The sequence below is a fragment of the Choloepus didactylus genome, chromosome 27 (assembly GCF_015220235.1).
Source record: "Choloepus didactylus isolate mChoDid1 chromosome 27, mChoDid1.pri, whole genome shotgun sequence".
Taxonomy (NCBI): domain Eukaryota; kingdom Metazoa; phylum Chordata; class Mammalia; order Pilosa; family Megalonychidae; genus Choloepus; species Choloepus didactylus.
In genome coordinates this window covers 21,167,826-21,184,603 of record NC_051333.1, presented here as the reverse complement: position 1 = coordinate 21,184,603, position 16,778 = coordinate 21,167,826, and the positions used below count along the sequence as shown (strand labels likewise).

Sequence of the window (16,778 nt, the reverse complement as noted above, 5' to 3'; positions counted from 1 at the left end):
GTTCAGTGTCCATGGAGATATGACCCACCCAACTGTAGGTGATAACTCTGATTGGATAATTTCCATGGAGGAGTGGCCCCACCCATTCAGCGTGGGCCTTGTTTAGTTTAGTGGAGCACTTTATAAGCTCAGACAAAAGAAGCTCATAGCTAGCTGGAGCTGAGACAGACAGTTTGAAGATGGCTATTGGAAGCTGACGCAGGCATTTTGGAGAACACCATTTTGAAATGCAACCTGGGAGCAAGCAGATGCCAGCCATGTGCCTTCCCAGCTAACAGAGGTTTTCTGGATGCCAATGGCCTTTCTCCAGTGAAGGTACCCTTTGTTGATGGACACTTTATGGCCTTAAGACTGTAACTGTGTAACCAAATAAACCCCCTTTTATAAAAGCCAATCCATTTCTGGTGTTTTGCAAAAGGGCAGCATTAGCAAACCAGAACAGGGGGGATGTTCTATGTTCATGGATTGGAAGACTATATATCATTAAGATGTCAATATTACCCAAAGCAATTCATAGATTCAATGCAATCACAATCAAAATTCCAATAATGTTCTTTGCAGAAATGGAAAAGCCAATCATCAATTCATATAGAAGGATAAAGGGCCCTGAATAGCTAAAGCCATCTTGAAACAGAAGAATGAAGTTGGAAGGCTCACACTTCCCAATCTTAAAACTTATTACAAAACTACAGTAGTCAAAACAGCATGGTGCTAGCAAAAGGACAGACATATGGACCAATGGAATTGAGAGCTCAGAAATCAACTCTCATATTTATGGCCAACTGATTTTCCACAAGACCACTCAATTGGGAAAAAATAGTCTCTTCAAAAAATGGTACTGGGGAAATCTCCATTTGCAAAAAATACGAAGAAGAAGGAGGAGGAGAAGGACCCCTACTTCACACCACATACTAAAATCAGCTCAAAATGGATCAAAGGCCTTCATATAGAGCAAGAACTATAAAACTGCTAGAAGAAAACATAGGAAAGCATCTTCAAGACCTAGTGTTAAGCAATGGTTTCTTAGACTTTACTCCCAAAGCACAAGCAATGAAAGAAAAATAAATAGGACCTCATCAAAATTAAAAACTTTTGTTCCTCAAAGGGCTTTATCATGAAAGTAAAACAACAACCTACACAATGGGAGAAAATATTTGGAAACTACATATCTGATAAAAGATTAATATCCAGACTATCTAAAGAAATCCTTCAACTTAACAACAAAAAGACAAACCACCCAATTTAAAAATGGGCAAAAGACTTGAAAAGACATCTCTCCGAAGAAGATATACAAATGGCCAAAAAGCACATGAAAAGATGCTCAACATCATTATCCATCAGGGGAATGAAAATCAAAACCACAATGAGATACCATTTCACATCCATTAGAATGCTTGCTAGTTAACAAAACAAAAACAAAAACAGAAAGCAACAGGTGTTAGAGAGGATGCAGAGAAATAGGAACACTCATTCATTGCTGCTGGGAATGTAAAATTATGCAGCTGCTTTGGAAGAAAGGCAGTTCCTCAGAAAGCTAAGAATAGAACTATCACATGACCTGGCGATCCTGCTACTAGGTATATACCCAGAAGGACTGAAAGCAGGGATTTGAACAGATATTTGCACACCAGTGTTCACAGTAGCATTATTCACAATTGCCAAAAGATGGAAGCAACCCAAGTGTCCACCAACTGAAGAATGGATAAACAAAACATGGCATATACATGCAATGGAATATTATTCGGCAGTAAAAAGGAATGAACTCCTGATACATGCAACCTTGACGACATCACGTTGAGTGGAATATGCCAGACACAAAAGGACAAATATCATTATGATCTCACTGTTTTGATACAATTACTATAAGCAAATTCATGGAGTCAGAATCTAGAATATATGTAAGCAGGGAATGGGATTGGGATAGGGAATGGGAAGTTAAGGCTCAAAATCTGCAAGGTTCCTATTTGGAATGATGGAAATGTTTTGGTAATGGATAGTAGAGATGGTAGCATAACACTGTAAACACAATTAACAACACTGAAATATATATACATTTGAATATGATTAATAGGGGAAATGTTAGATTGTAATATGATAACAGATTGAAAAACTTTTTAAAAATCCACAGAATTACACCACACAAATAGTGAACCCTAAATTAAACCGTGGACTTTAATTAATAGCACAGTTATAAAAATGTGCTATCATAAATTGTAACAAAGTTTCCACACTAATGCAGGGTGCTGGTGGTGGGGTGATACGTGGGAATCCTGTATTTTATTCATGGTTGTTCTGTAAACCCACAACTTCTCTAAGAAAAAAAAAAAAGAAAGACTTCTGGTAAAGGTAACATTATGGGTAAATACACATGCCAGTATTATTGAATTCTCAGTATGTAACTGTAACTTTTAATTTTTTACAAGGTTTAGAATACAATTGAATAAAATATAATATATTTCTATGTTATGGACATACAAAATGTAAAGGGTAAGATGTGACAAAAAACGTAGAGAAGAGGAATGGAGGGATATAGAAGCAAAGACTGTGTAAGCTATTGGAGTTAAAGTGGTGCCATTTCAAACTAGATTTTATAGATTTAGGATGTTAAAATCAAACCCCATGATAACCTCAAAGAAAGTATTTAAAATATACGCAGAAAACAATGAGAAGGGGATTGTGGTAGTTTGAAACTGCTACATACTCCAGAAAAGATCATGTGCTTTTAATCCATTCCTGTGGCTGTAGACCTACTGTGAGCAGGACCCTTTTGATTAGGTTATTTCAATTGAGATGTGACCCACCTTATTTGAGGTGGGTCTTAATCCTCTTACTGGAGTCCTTTATAAGATGATAAAACAAAACAAGACAAAACAAAAGCCCAGAAAGAAACACACAGAGAAGCTAAGAGATACAAAAGCAAAGAGAAAAAGCCCCTGGAGAAGCTGAGAGAGGACACAGAAAACAGAGGATGCCACTGAAGGTAGAAGCTGAAAGCAATAAAACAATGAAAGCAAGGAGAAGGACCAGCAGACACCGGCCATGTGCCTTCCCATGTGACAGAGGTGTCCCAGATGCCAGCGGCCTCTTTTCAGAATCCAGGTATCATCCTGTTGATGCCCTGAGTTGGATATTTTTATGGCCTAAGAACTGTAAATTGTAAGTGAATAAATCCCCATTGCAAAAGCCAACCCATTTCTGGTATATTACATTCCAGAAGCTTTACCAAACCAAAAACAGGGATCAATCTGTTTCACCACAAAAGACCAACTATACACAAAAGAAGTTTGCATGAAGGAAATGAGGGACAAAAAAGATAAAATATGTACAAAAAAACAAAGCACAGAAGGGCTGAAGTAAGTCCCGCCTCATCAGTAATTAGTCTGAGTATAAACATGAAATTCTTGAATCAAAAGACACTGATTGGCAGGATAGATTAAAAAAACAGCATGATGCAACTATTAATTGTTTACAAGAGACTCACTTTAGACCCAAAGACACAAACAGGTTGAAAGTAAAAGGATGGGAAAAAAATATTCCATGCAAACAGTAACCAAACACAGGAGGGGTGGCTATATTAATTTTGGACAAAACTGACTTTAAGTCAAAATCTGTTACAAGAAACAAAGAAGGACATTCTATATTAATAAAAGGGTCAATCCACCAAGAAGATATAAAAATTAAAAACATATATGCTTCAAAATACATGAGGCAAACATTGACAAAACCGAAGGGAGAAATAGACAATTCTACAAACTGAATTTGGGGACTTTAATATACCACTTTCAGTTATGGATAGAACATCTAGACCGATCAGTAAGGAAACAGAAGACGTGAAAAAATGTTACAAATAAACTAGCCTAACAGACATATACAAAAACTCTGGAACTGTAACCTATAATATCTTTGAAATTTTCTAACTACTTGTTAAATTGCCCTTGGAAAGTTATCACTTCTATGTATATATGTTAAAAAACCAGTTGTGTTTCTATGCACCAACAAATAATATTGTGAAACGGAAATTAAAAAAACAATTCCATTCACAATAGCTAGTAAAATACCTAGGAATAAATTTAACCAAGTAGGTGAAGGACTTATACACTGAAAACTATAAAACATGCTGACAGAAATTAAAGAAGACCTAAATAAATGACAAGACACCCCATGTTCATGGCTGGGAAGACTTAATATTATTAACATGTCAATACTACCCAAAATGATCTACAGATTCAAGGCAATACCTATCAAAATCTCAGGAGCCATTTTTGCAGAAATGGTAAAGCTGATTCTCAAATCATAAGGAATTACAAGGGGCCCTGATTAGCCAAATCAATATTGCAAAGGAAGAACTAAGGTGGAGGTTTCACACTTGCCTGATTTCAAAACTTATTACAAAACGACAGAAATCCAAACAGTGTGGAACTGGCATAAAGATTGACATATTGACCACTGGAATAGAATTGCAAGTTCAGAAATACAGCCACACATCTATGCCAACTTATTTTTGACAAGGAAGCCAAGTACATTAACTGGGGAAAGAACAGTCTCTTCAACAAACGGTGCTGGGAAAACTAGATATCCACTTGCAAAAGAATGAAGTTGGACCCCTACCTCATACCATATACAAAAATTAACTCTAAATGGATGAAGAACCTAAACATAAAAGCTAAAACCATAAAACTTCCAGAAAAAAACATAGTAGGAACCTTCATAAACTTGGATTTGGCAGTGATTTCTAAGATATGATACAAAAGCACAAGCAACAAAAGAAAAAAAATAGATAAAATAGTCTTTATCAAAATTGAAAACTATTATACATCAAACAACACTAGCAAGAAAGTGAAAAGAAAACCTATGAAAGGGGAGAAAATAATTGCTAACAATATATATTATAAGGGTTTAATATCTAGAATATATAAAGAATTGTTACGACTCAACAATAAAAAGACAATTAACCCAATTAAAAAATAGACAAAGTACTTTTCTCCAAAGAGGATACATAAATGACCAGTAAACACAATAAAATACCACTTAACACCCTTTAGAATGGCTATTATTTTTAAAACAGAAAATGTTAAGTGTTGACAAGGATGCAGAGACATAGGAACCCTTATCCATTGCTGGTGGCATTTGTAAAGTGGTGCAGCCATTGTGGAAATCAGTTTGACAGTTCCTCAGAAAGTTGAAAACAGAATTACCACATGACCTAGCAATCCACCTTCTTGGTATACATCTGAAAGAACTGAAAGCAGGCTTCAGGTGGTTACATACGTAAATATCCTTGCTGTTCCAGTTTGTTAATGCTGCCATTATGCAAAATACCAGAAATGAATTGGCTTTTATAAAGGGGATTTATTCGGTTACAATTTTAGAGTTCCAGGGCCATGAAAGTGTCCAAACCAAGGCATCAACAAGAGTACACCTTCACTGAAGAGCAGCTGATGGATGGCATTGGGAACACCTCTGTCAGCTGGGAAGGCACGTGGCTGGTGTCTGCTGGTCCTTTGCTCCTGAGTTGTGTTTCAAAATGGCTTTCTCCAAAATGTCTCTGGGCAACTCTCTCTCAGCTCCTGTCCATCCTTGCTTCTTTCTCCCAGGGCATTTCTCTCTAAGTGTCTGAGGGTCCTCTCTTAGCTTCTCCTGGGCAAACTCTGGGCTTCATCTCTTAGCTTAGCATCTCCAAACGTCTTTCTGTCTGCATCTCCAAGCATCTCCAAGTGTCAGCGTCAGCACCTGTGTTGGCTCCTGAGCTCTCCTAAGTACTCCAGTGAACGAACAACACCCACCCTGAATGGGTGGGGTCCACAACTCCATGAAATAATCCAATAAAAGTTTCCATCCTAATCAAGACTAATAAGTCTGCCCGCACAAGATTGCATCAAAGAACATAGTTTTTCTGGGGGACACAATATATCCAAACCAGCACACTTGTTAGTATGTGTTCTGGTTTGCTAATACTGCTGTTATGCAAAATACCAGAAATGGATTGGATTTTATAAAGGGGTCTTATTTGGTTATAAATTTACAGTCCAAAGGCCATGAAAATGTCCAAATTAAGGCACCAACAATAGGGTACCTTCACTGAAGGAAGGCCAGTGGCATCCAGAACACCTCTGTCAGTTGCGAAGGCACAAGGCTGGCATTTGCTGATCCCAGGTTGTGTTCAAGCTCCTCTCTCAGCTCCTGTGCATTCTTCAAAGTATTGCTTTGGGGGCATTTGTCCTCTCTTCACTTCTCTGGAGCAAAGTGTCAGCAAAAGTCTGCTTACAACAGCTGTCTCCAAAATCTCTCTCTCAGCTGCTCTCCTAAATGTCACTCTCAGCTGCTCTGAGTTCCTTCTATTTGTGAGCTCTTTTATAGGACTCCAGTGAATGGGTGGGGCCCATATCTCCATGGAAATAATCCAATAAAATAGTTCACTTGCAGTTGATTGAATCACATCTTTGTGGAAACACTCAATCAAAGGATTCCAACCTAATCAACACTGATACATCTGCCCCCACAAGACTGCATCAAAGAACATGGTGTTTTGGGGGACATAATACATCCAAACTAGCAAGCAGGCAATGTATATGGCAGTATTTTAAGTGTTCAAGGAGCATGATGTATATGACTTACAATCAAGTGTTCAGAAAATGTATAGATAAATAGATGGATAAATGGATAGATGATTGATATAGACAGATAGATAGATAGATAGATAAAATGACATAGCAAATGTGGAAAAATGTTACAATTGGTGAATCTGGGTATCAGGGGGATATGTTGGGATTCTCTGTATGGGGTTTTATTATTTTTAACTGTCCTGTAAGTTTGAAAGTATTTCAAAATAAAAAGTTAAGAAAACAAAAGGAATTGAAAACAGGGACTCAAACAGATATTTGTATATCAATGTTTATAGCAGCATTATTCACAATAGCCAAAAGGTGGAAGCAACCCAAATGTCCAACAGATGACTGGATAAATAAAATGCAGTGTTTACACACAATGGAATATTATTCAACCATAAAAAAGAATGGAGTTCTGATGCATGCTATAACATGGATGAACCTTGAAAACATCATGTTTAGTGAAATAGTCCAGGCACAAAAAGACAAATATGCATGAACTTGCATATATGAAATACCTAGTAGGAGCAAATTTCATAGAGACAGATAGTAGATTGCAGGTTACCAGGTGCCAGGGGTAGAAGGGAGGGGAAGATGGAGTTATTGCTTAATGGGTACAGAGCTTTTGTTGAGGTGATGAAAAGTTGGGATAATGGATATTGGTGATGGTAGCACAGTACAATGAACATAATTAATACTACTAAATTCTGTACTTGAAAGTGGTTAAAATGGAAGTTTTGAGTTGTATATATGTTACTATAATTAAAAAAAAAAGTCACCCCAAATCTCCCTTCAGCCTCTGTCCTGTGCTGCTTCTCCTTGCAGAAATTATCCCCATTTATAATCTTTACTTTCTCAGAGTCCATCCACCCCACTTCCACTTCTTCCCACCAGGAGTGTCTCCTGCCCTTCTGCTGTCTCACCAAGGCCACACGTGCCACTGCACCCACCAATGGCTTCCTGAGCCTCAGGCATGCCCCGGCCAACCTGCCTGGTCTCCCACGAGCACGTCAGCCTCTACCCGTCGCTGACTAGACTGTGTTGTCCCACCTGCTCTTCCTATTGGGTTCCCCACCTAAACATCCGCCCAAGCTGGAAAGTTGGGAGCCTGAAGCAGATGCTTTTTGTGTCCCAGCCACATCCCCTGGGCTCATCAGATGTCACATAGCAATGATCCCGTGCAAGCAGCCTGGTCCCACCTCAAATGTGTGCCTCAGCATCTATCAGTCTTCTCACACTCCACACGCTGGTGCAGCACACAAAGGAAGTGCAGGGGTACAGGGATAATGCAGCTGGAGCAACCTTCAACCCTGGGGGTTGGGAGTTGGTAGATAAAAGCCCAGCTTTCTGTCCCTACAAGGGGAAATTCACAGGTTTATTCCACATGGCTTCCCAGAGGGTCCCCAGGTAGTGGGTTGAATTGTGTCCCTGCAAAAGATACATTCAATATGACACCAGAGGTAAAGATAGATGACTGTATAACGTGGCAAAAACTGGAGTGGCCAATGGCTGTTACTAAATATACAAATATAAAAATGTTTTTGCATGTGGGAAAGCAGATGTAGAGAGATGAAAAGGGGATGGTATTCAGGAACAAACATAATCAAAGCAAACTGGAGTCTATGGTCAACAGTAACATTGTAATATACCTCCATTAAATGTAACAAAGGCAATACACCAATGCTAAATGTATATGAGAAGGGGATATAGGGGAGGAATATGGGATTCTTGGTAGTGGTGTTATTTGCTGTCCTTACTAGTATATTGTATTGTATGACATGTTATTTTTCTTTTTATCATTTTTTTTCTTATTGCTAAAAAAAAAAAACAATTTTTCTTGTAGTAATCAATATGTTCAAGTGCTGATTGTGGTGATAAATGTACAACTTTATGATGATACCATGAACAACTGATTGTACACTGTGGATAAATGTATGGTATGTGAATATAACTCTATCAAATTGTAGGAAAAAATATATATAGGAGTAAAAGTGTTGGAGGAAACATGGTGAGAGGGATGATGCCTTACCAATATGGACTAACTACAATGTGTAAACTCAGAATTGAATCTTAGAACATAGCCTAACGTGGACATAATAATTGTAACAGTCCCTAGATTGTAAGCTCTTACAGCAGTTAACTCTATCCCTGAATTGTAATGCCTATCTCTAAACTTTGAGATGCTGATCCCCTAGCATATAACCTGATTGGTCTCTGGAACAATGCATATCTCTGAGACACCTGAAACTCAGAGCTAGAGCTCGGCAGATATGAATGTCAGTATTAGTGCATACAGCCACTGTCAAAAAAAAAAAAGAAGTTGAAAAAGAGCCCAGACTTCAATTAGTGATATGAATGAAGCAGGTCTGGTTAAGACCAGGGCAAGTTAGGCCAAAGGGTAAAGGTTGAAACTGATTATATTTTAAAACTTCAACTTCCATATGAGACCAAGGGAAGAGATATCTATTTGGTACAGGATCTAAATTTTCTAAACGGTACAACTCTACAGTCGATTTGTTCAAACACCACAATTGCCTGGAACTTTGAATAGGAAGTGAGATACAGTAGGTTAGTATAGGCTGGAGTGAAATAGTGACACATCCCAGAGTAATTTGGGCAGATAATAAAAAATGTGTTTACAGCCTCCCCCTCCCCAGCCCTGAGGATCTGGGGGAAGGTGCAGATGTGTTGGACAGCCTCACCTGGACTGGTGTTGATGTTGTCACAAACATTGGGACTGGCGGTTTGATGTGCTGAGCCCTCGATCATGAGACTTGCCCTTATGAAGCTCGTTACCACAAAGGAGAGTCTAAACTTGCATGTAATTGTGCCTAAGAGTACCTCTTTGTTGCTCAGATGTGGCCCTCCCTCTCTCAAACTGAGCCATCTCGATAGGTGAACTCGCTACCCTCCCTGCTACGTGGGACCCAACTCCCAGGGTTGTAAATCTCCCCGGCAATGCAGAATATGACTCCCGGGGATGAATGTGGACCCAGCATTGTGGGACTGAGAGTATCTTCTTGACCAAAAGGGGGATGCAAAATGAGATGAAATAGTTTCAGTGGCTGAGAGATTTCAAATGGAGTCAAGAGGTCACTCTGGTGGACACTCTTATGCACTATATAGATAACACCTCTTAGGTTTTAATGTATTGGAATAGCTAGAAGTAAAAACCTGAAACTACCAAACTCCAACCCAGCAGTCTGGACTCCTGAAGACAATTATATAATAATGCAGATTACAAGGGGTGACAGTGTGATTGTGAAGACCTTGTGGATCACACCCCCTTTACCTAGTGTATGGATGAGTGGAGAAATGGGGATAAAAACTAAAGGACAGGTTGGGCGGGATGGGGGGATGATTTGGGTGCTCTTTTTTTTGCTTTTGTTTTTTATTCTTGTTCTGGTTCTTTCTGATGTAAGGAAAATGTTCAGAGATAGATTGTGGTGATGAACGCATAACTATGTTATCATACTGTGGACAGTGGATTGTATACCATGGATGATTGTATGGTGTGTGAATGTATTTCAATAAAACTGAATTTAATAAAAAAAAAATTAGTAGAAAAAAAAAAAGATACATTCAAGTCCTCAATGCCTACAACTTTGAATGAGACCTTATTTGGAAATTGGGTCTTGGCAGATGCAGTCAAGTTAAGAGGAGGTTTTACTAGGGGAGGCTGGTCCCTATCCAGTGATGGGTGTCTTGATAAGACAAAGGAAAGTTAAACCCAGAGACACAGCGACACACAGGGAGAAGACAGGCATGTGAATACGGAGGCAGAGATTGGAGCAATGAAGGTCCAAGCCACGGAACGCCAAGAATTGCCAGGAGTCCCCTGAAGCTGGAAGAGGCAAGGAAAGATCTTCCCTAGAGCCTTCAAAGGGAACCTGGCCCTCCTGACACCTTGTTTTAGACCTCTAACATCCAGAACTGTGAGAGAATAAATTTCTGTTGTTTTACGTTACCCAGTTTGTGGTATTTTGTAGTGGTAGCCCCAGGAAACTCATACACCCATCGGTCACCAGCTCAATCAGGTGTCTTTATAGGAAACTCTTCCTTCCCTGTTTTGTCCTTTCTGGGCTACACACACACACACACACACACACACACACACACCACCCTGTGCCTCCTGTTCTCACCTCCCTACACCCGTATCATGTCTCAGGTTTGCTTTCAGAGGGACCCAACCTGCAGCCCCTGGACCCCTCCCGTTCCCTCACCAAACATACCCATCAGTCCCCGGTCTGGTAGGTTCTAGCCCTGAGTTTTCTGACATTGCCTATATTGGATTCCTGTGGCTGCTGTAACACATTACCACAAATCTGGTGGCTTCAAGCAACAGAAATTTATCCTCTCACAGTTCTGGAGGCCCGAAGTCCAAAATTGTTATCCCTGGGCTGAAATCGAGGAGTTGGAAGGGCCCCATCACTCTGGAGCCCCTAGAGGAGAATCCGTTCCTCATCTCTTCCAGCTTCTGCTGGTGGCAGGGATTCCTAGGCTTGTGGCCACATCACCCCAATCTCTGCCTCCGTGGCCAAATCACCCTCTCCTCTTGCACGTGTGTCCCTCTTAAAGGATAATGTGATGGTATTTTGGACGCATCCAGATACCGCAGGATAATCTCCCAATCTCAAGGGCCTTAAATTAATCACACCAGCAAGTCCTTTTGTTGTTGCCATAGAAGGTACTACTTACAGTGTCCAGGGTTGAGGACATGATATCTTTGGCAGGGGGCCTTGTTCAGCCCAGCACATGTCCACAACCACCTCTCAGCTGGGCTATTCCCCAGCTAGAACCAGAGATCTCTCTCAGAGCAAACCTGCTCAGGCAGCTTCACACCCAGAGCCTCCACATGGCTTTTGGCTGCCTCAGGACACGGTGCCCACGGCCTGGCCCAGGTCACCGGTGTCCCCCTGCCGTGCTCTCCTCACATCTCACTCTGGGCTCAGAGGCCTTGGGAACCAGGAAGGCTCTGGAGCCCATGCACCGGGGAGCATGGCTGCAGCCGACTGCTCTCAGGGAACGTGGATGCCAGATTTTTAAGAGACTCCAGAAATCCGGGTTTGGCTTGGTTTTGTTTGTAATATAATATCTCTCACTATTTAAATGCCAGCTCTGATATAAAAAGAAAATTTAACGTAGTTCAAGCCACACAAAGCTAGTCCCTGCGAGCATGCCCCCTTTGCAAACTGCCTGGCAACTGGAACATGCCCATTCCTTTCTGTCCCCAGGCCTTTGCCCGCTCATGGACCTTTGCCCACTAACACCCATTTGCTAGAAATATTCCCCTGGCCCCCAGACATGCTCCTTGGCTGGCTGACCCCTCCTCTCCTTTGTTCTCAGTTCTCACACCACTTTCCTGAGGACTGACTTAGGTGCTCCATGGACTGACTTCTGCCCCAGCTCACACCCCAGTGCAGGGATGAGGCCCACCCCTGGGTCTCTGTCTTCCACTGGGCCATGAGTGCCTCAAGGGCAAGAACCAATCCCCCAGTGTCTGGGAGAGAAACTGGCAGGCAGGTAGTGCAAAACACATATTTGTAGCATTATGAATATATCTCTCACCCTGAAGAGAACTTCAAACATTTTATTGTCAGGGACTAGCCACAACATCACCAAGTTTGGAAATATAAATAGGGGTTAGTTTTTTCAAAATGAGTCCTTAAACTTAGACTTAAGGATTATTTGCAATACTCTAGCAAAGGACCTAAAGGAAAAACTAGGTTCTGCCTGTATTTTATGGGCAGATTCACTACTCAGCAATCTGCACATGGTTTGCTGCTTGCACTCAGCACATCCACCCACCTTCAGCAATTTGGATATCAGCATCCATCTGCACACACCTTCATCCAAGCTTTATCAGCACGATTCTCTTCACTCATATGGATGTAGATGACACTCACTTATCTGCTTTGGGTGTTAACAATTTGATTTTACTTGGCATTTTAGCATCCCAAACCACCTATTACAAAGGATATGAGAATCACTTCTTTAGGTAAATCCAGGTGCTAGAAGTTTACTTTGTGTAATTTATTCTTACTGCAAAGGTGTACCACAAAGTTTGGAAGGCTCTCCCTCCCCCTCAAAAAAAAGGAGTTTGTTGAGAAAGTTCATTTTACAATAACCAATACAAAGTAATGAAGCTCAAATTCAGAAATTAAAGTGCAAAATCAATTAGATTATAAGCAATCATGGTATAGGTGAATTTGGTGGGCATACATTTGGTCTAAACAAGCTGGAACAGTCCCTCCTGAGACAGTTTAGTAGCTCTGTGTTTTTCAAATTATCTGCCCTCCATATGCATTACTTTTATAATCAAGAAAGTGATGGAATTTTTCAGTGTGTGGAGAAGCTATTAATCTATTAGCATTCCAAGAGCCCCCACGGAGGTGCTGGACTCTGGGATTGTCTTAGTTTCCCAGCTGCTAAAACAAATACAATACAATGGGTTGGCTTAACAACAGGAATTTATTGGCTCACGGTTTCAGAGGCTAGAAGTCCAACATCCAGGTGTCAGCAAGGATATGCTTTTCTCCCTGAAGACTGCGGTGTTCTGGGGCTGACTGCTGGTGATCCTTGGTCCTGGGCTTTCCTGTCATGGCAATGCACATGGCAGTGTCTTCTTTCTCTTCTGGATTCCATTGACTTCCAGCTTCTTCCCATGGCTTTCTCTCTCGATGACTGGATTTCATTCTGCTTTTATAAAGGACTCCAGCAATTGAATTAAAACCCAAACTGATTCAGTTGGTCACACCTTAACTAAAAATAACATCTTCAAAAGGCTCTATTTACAATGGATTCACACTCATAGGAATGGATTAAGATTAAGAATAGGTTTCTCTGGGGTACAAATTCAATTGTACATTATTCAATTCCAAAAAAGGAGACAGGCAGGCCTTTTGCCCTCCAGGACTTGGGAAGGCAAAGTACAAAGGTGCAGAGCTCAGGCAGCTACCCGAGGCAGCCCAGAGGAGGTGGGGAGGCAGGAGCTCGGGTGGAGCACAGTGCAGTTCCCAGTCCAGAGGAACCCAGGGAGGTCAAGAGGGCCTGTGAGAAAACCTGATGGGTCTTTCAGTAACTATTTTAATACTGCTTACTTTAACTGTTTTTTTTTTTCCTCCACTTTACTTTCTTGTAATTCTTGGTGCTGAAGCAAATTACTTTCTAAAGTGGCAAAAAGAAAAGTCCAGCACAGAATGCATTCTTTAAATGCAAGGAAACACAGGTTTTGGCCCCCAGCACTGATGTACCCTATGAGAAATCCCCCAACACATGGCCCATCTAGAAGCTTCTCTCACATACACTGGCTCTGCAAGGGCGGGGCTGCAAGTGACCATTTCAGTGTCCCACACAGCACCTGGCCTACAGTAAGCACTCACAAATGGTGACTGAATGAATCTTGAAGGATTACAGATCGAATTCAAGCATGTTCTCTAACCCTAAAAATGGCAAAACAGTTGCAATCATCATAGAGATAGAGTCCCTGCCTCTTGATCTTTCCCAGGTAGAGGGGACTAAGTAGATTTGGGATCTGCTGGAATCCAGCGAGTCAATACTTTCTTTGAGACCCTCCTGCGGTCTGGAAATCTCCCTCCATGCACAAGATTTTTTCAGAGAAAGAGAAGGGCATGGGCCCCCATATAGTTGCCCCAGCAACTCTTGAGTTAGAAGTAGACCAGCTCTGTGTCCCCTGACAGGTTCTTCCTCCTGACTGGTGGGAGCCATTCACCACAGGAAAAGCAAGAGAGAAAGTCACCATATAAAGTTGATAGGGATGTTGGAGATTTTGTTTCTTGCAACTGTGATTTCACAACCAATTTAGAAGTGGTGGTGGATCCTGGTGGTAATGAATTCATCATCCTATCCAACTGTGCCAGTTTGCATATATTATGCCCCCCAAAATGCCATTATTTTTGATGTAATCTTGTGTGGGCAGACATATCAGGGTTGATTAGATTGTAATTCTTTGAGTTTTTCCATGGAGATGCGCCCCACCCAACTGTGGATGATGACTCTGATTGGATAGTTTCCTTGGAGGTGTGGCCCCACCCATTCAGCATGGGCCTTGATGAGTTTATTGGCACACTATACAAGCTCAGACAGAAGGGGCGAGCTTGCTACAGCCAAGGGGGCCACTTTGAAGAATGCACAGGAGCTGAGAGAGGAGCTTCAGCTTACAGAGACATTTTGGAAACAGTCTTTGAAAGCAGACTTTTGCTCCAGAGAAACTAAGAGAGGACAAATGCCCCAAGTAGACTTTTGCTCCAGAGAAGCTAGGAGAGGACAAATGCCCCAAGAGCAACTGAAAATGACATTTTGAAGAGGAGCTGCAGCCTAGAGAGGAATGTCCTGGGAGAAAGCCATTCTGAAATCAGAACTTGCAGCAGACGCCAACCACGTGCCTTCCCAGCTAACAGATGTTTTCCGGACACAATTGACCATCCTCCAGTGAAGGTACCCGATTGTTGATGTTACCTTGGACACTCTATGGCCTTAAGACTGTAACTGTGTAACCAAATAAACCCCCTTTATACAAGCCAATCCATTTCTGGTGTTTTTTTATCCCGGCAGCATTAGCAAACTAAGACACCAACAGTACTTGGACGGTGGGTGGGAATGTGGCTGGATTTTCCGTTATCATGGCTGTAAACAGCAGGCTGTGAAGCAGGAAGTCTCACATAGCTCTAAGGTGCCACAGCTATACTTTACGAGTGAAGGGTATTAATTCACCATGGTGCCCACTTCTCTAAGTCGCAAGACTCCTCCTTGATACCCCTCAGCCTCTCACCATCTGATTGTTCTACTTCAGAAACTCCTCTCGGGCTGGGCTGGTTCAGGCACTGGTTAACTCTTGCCTGGAGGGTAAAATAGTCCCTAGGACGACACTGCAAACCACCTTACAAAACAAGGTGAAAAGAGCCTCTGGTGTTGCACATCTGGGAGGATTGGAGGGGGAGGCTGGCAATAGCCTCCTTTATCAGTTCAAATCTGATCTTCTTTATGCTCTGCCCTAAATCCTCCAATCTGAGTTGCCCTGGGACCCACTGCATACCCTCCAGGCTCATTCACGAGTCCAAATCCCTTCCTTGCTTTTGCACTTACTGCTCCTTGTCCAGAAAACCCCACTATCTCGGTCTAGTAAATTCCTCTTCCTTGTGTAAAACTCAATGCCAATGTCACCCCCACCCCATGACACCCCTTCTCCAAGCTGCTGCTTGTACACTTAACAGTACATTCTCTACATCTCTATAAACAGGCATCATTTCTGTCTCTTTTAAGTTCCTTAAAGGTAGGAGATTGTGTCTTTTTCATCTTTCGATCCCTATTTGCACTGCACCTAGCAAGAGGGATGCTCAAATCATGTTTGAGGAACTGAAATAGGTGCTTGGGAAGTGCTGCATGAGGGCTCATGGGTGCAAACTGGATCTTCGGCAACATTTTCAAGGTCAAACAGGTTGAGACTAAAACAGAGATGACTGCTTTTGCCTATGAGATTCCTGACAGGTCAGTGCCCCCCTTTACCTCCTACATCCAATGGTCTCTGTACCTGGGCTGGAGCTGTGCACGGGCCAAATAGGTCAAGGAAGCCCAGCACGCTGTTGCACCCCCCTAAGGCATCCTATGGACTGGCCTGGGTCCTTGCTGGGCCAGAAAGCCCATCTGGGATATCCTAATGTTGACTTCTCTGTCCTTCCACATGGCACTGGAGACTCAGAACACTGCACACACCAATTACCACTGCATTGAGAAACATATCCAGGTAACATCTAGAAGCTGGAAAGCTAGCACTTCAGGATCTGACTGGCCCTCCCTGCCTTTTCAGCTTTCTCTCCTCTCACTCATCTGTCCTCTAACCTTCCCAAGCCAAGCTCGCAGCTGGAACAGGCTGGGCAGGAAGTGTTTGTACATGCTGTGCTCCCTGCCTGGAAGGCCTTCTCCACCTTCCTTTGCATCTTGCTCAGGAGCCCTCCTGAATGTCCCCCACTCTGTGATTTAACTCACCACTCTGTGTGCAAACGATTTGCTCCTCTGGTTCTTTCCTCCATCAGCAACAGGTCCACGGTCCTTGCCTCCTGGAGGTCCCCTCAGGGCTGGGGCAGGGTTTTGCTTGCAGCAAGTTCTCCATCCATGCATGCTTGTGGGTACAAAATCAGATGCTTCAATGGTGGA

The 16,778-nt window shown here is 42.0% G+C and overlaps 1 long non-coding RNA gene across 4 annotated transcripts in view; it reads right to left on the bottom strand.

Moving 5' to 3' along the window:
* LOC119521582 overlaps positions 1-16,778 on the bottom strand; it is a 317,896-nt gene that overhangs the window by 38,363 nt on the left and 262,755 nt on the right. For all 4 annotated transcript variants that reach the window (XR_005214380.1, XR_005214381.1, XR_005214378.1 and 1 more), the window contains exon 4: positions 16,611-16,743. This is a non-coding gene — a long non-coding RNA (uncharacterized LOC119521582). The remainder of the gene's footprint in view (positions 1-16,610; positions 16,744-16,778) is intronic.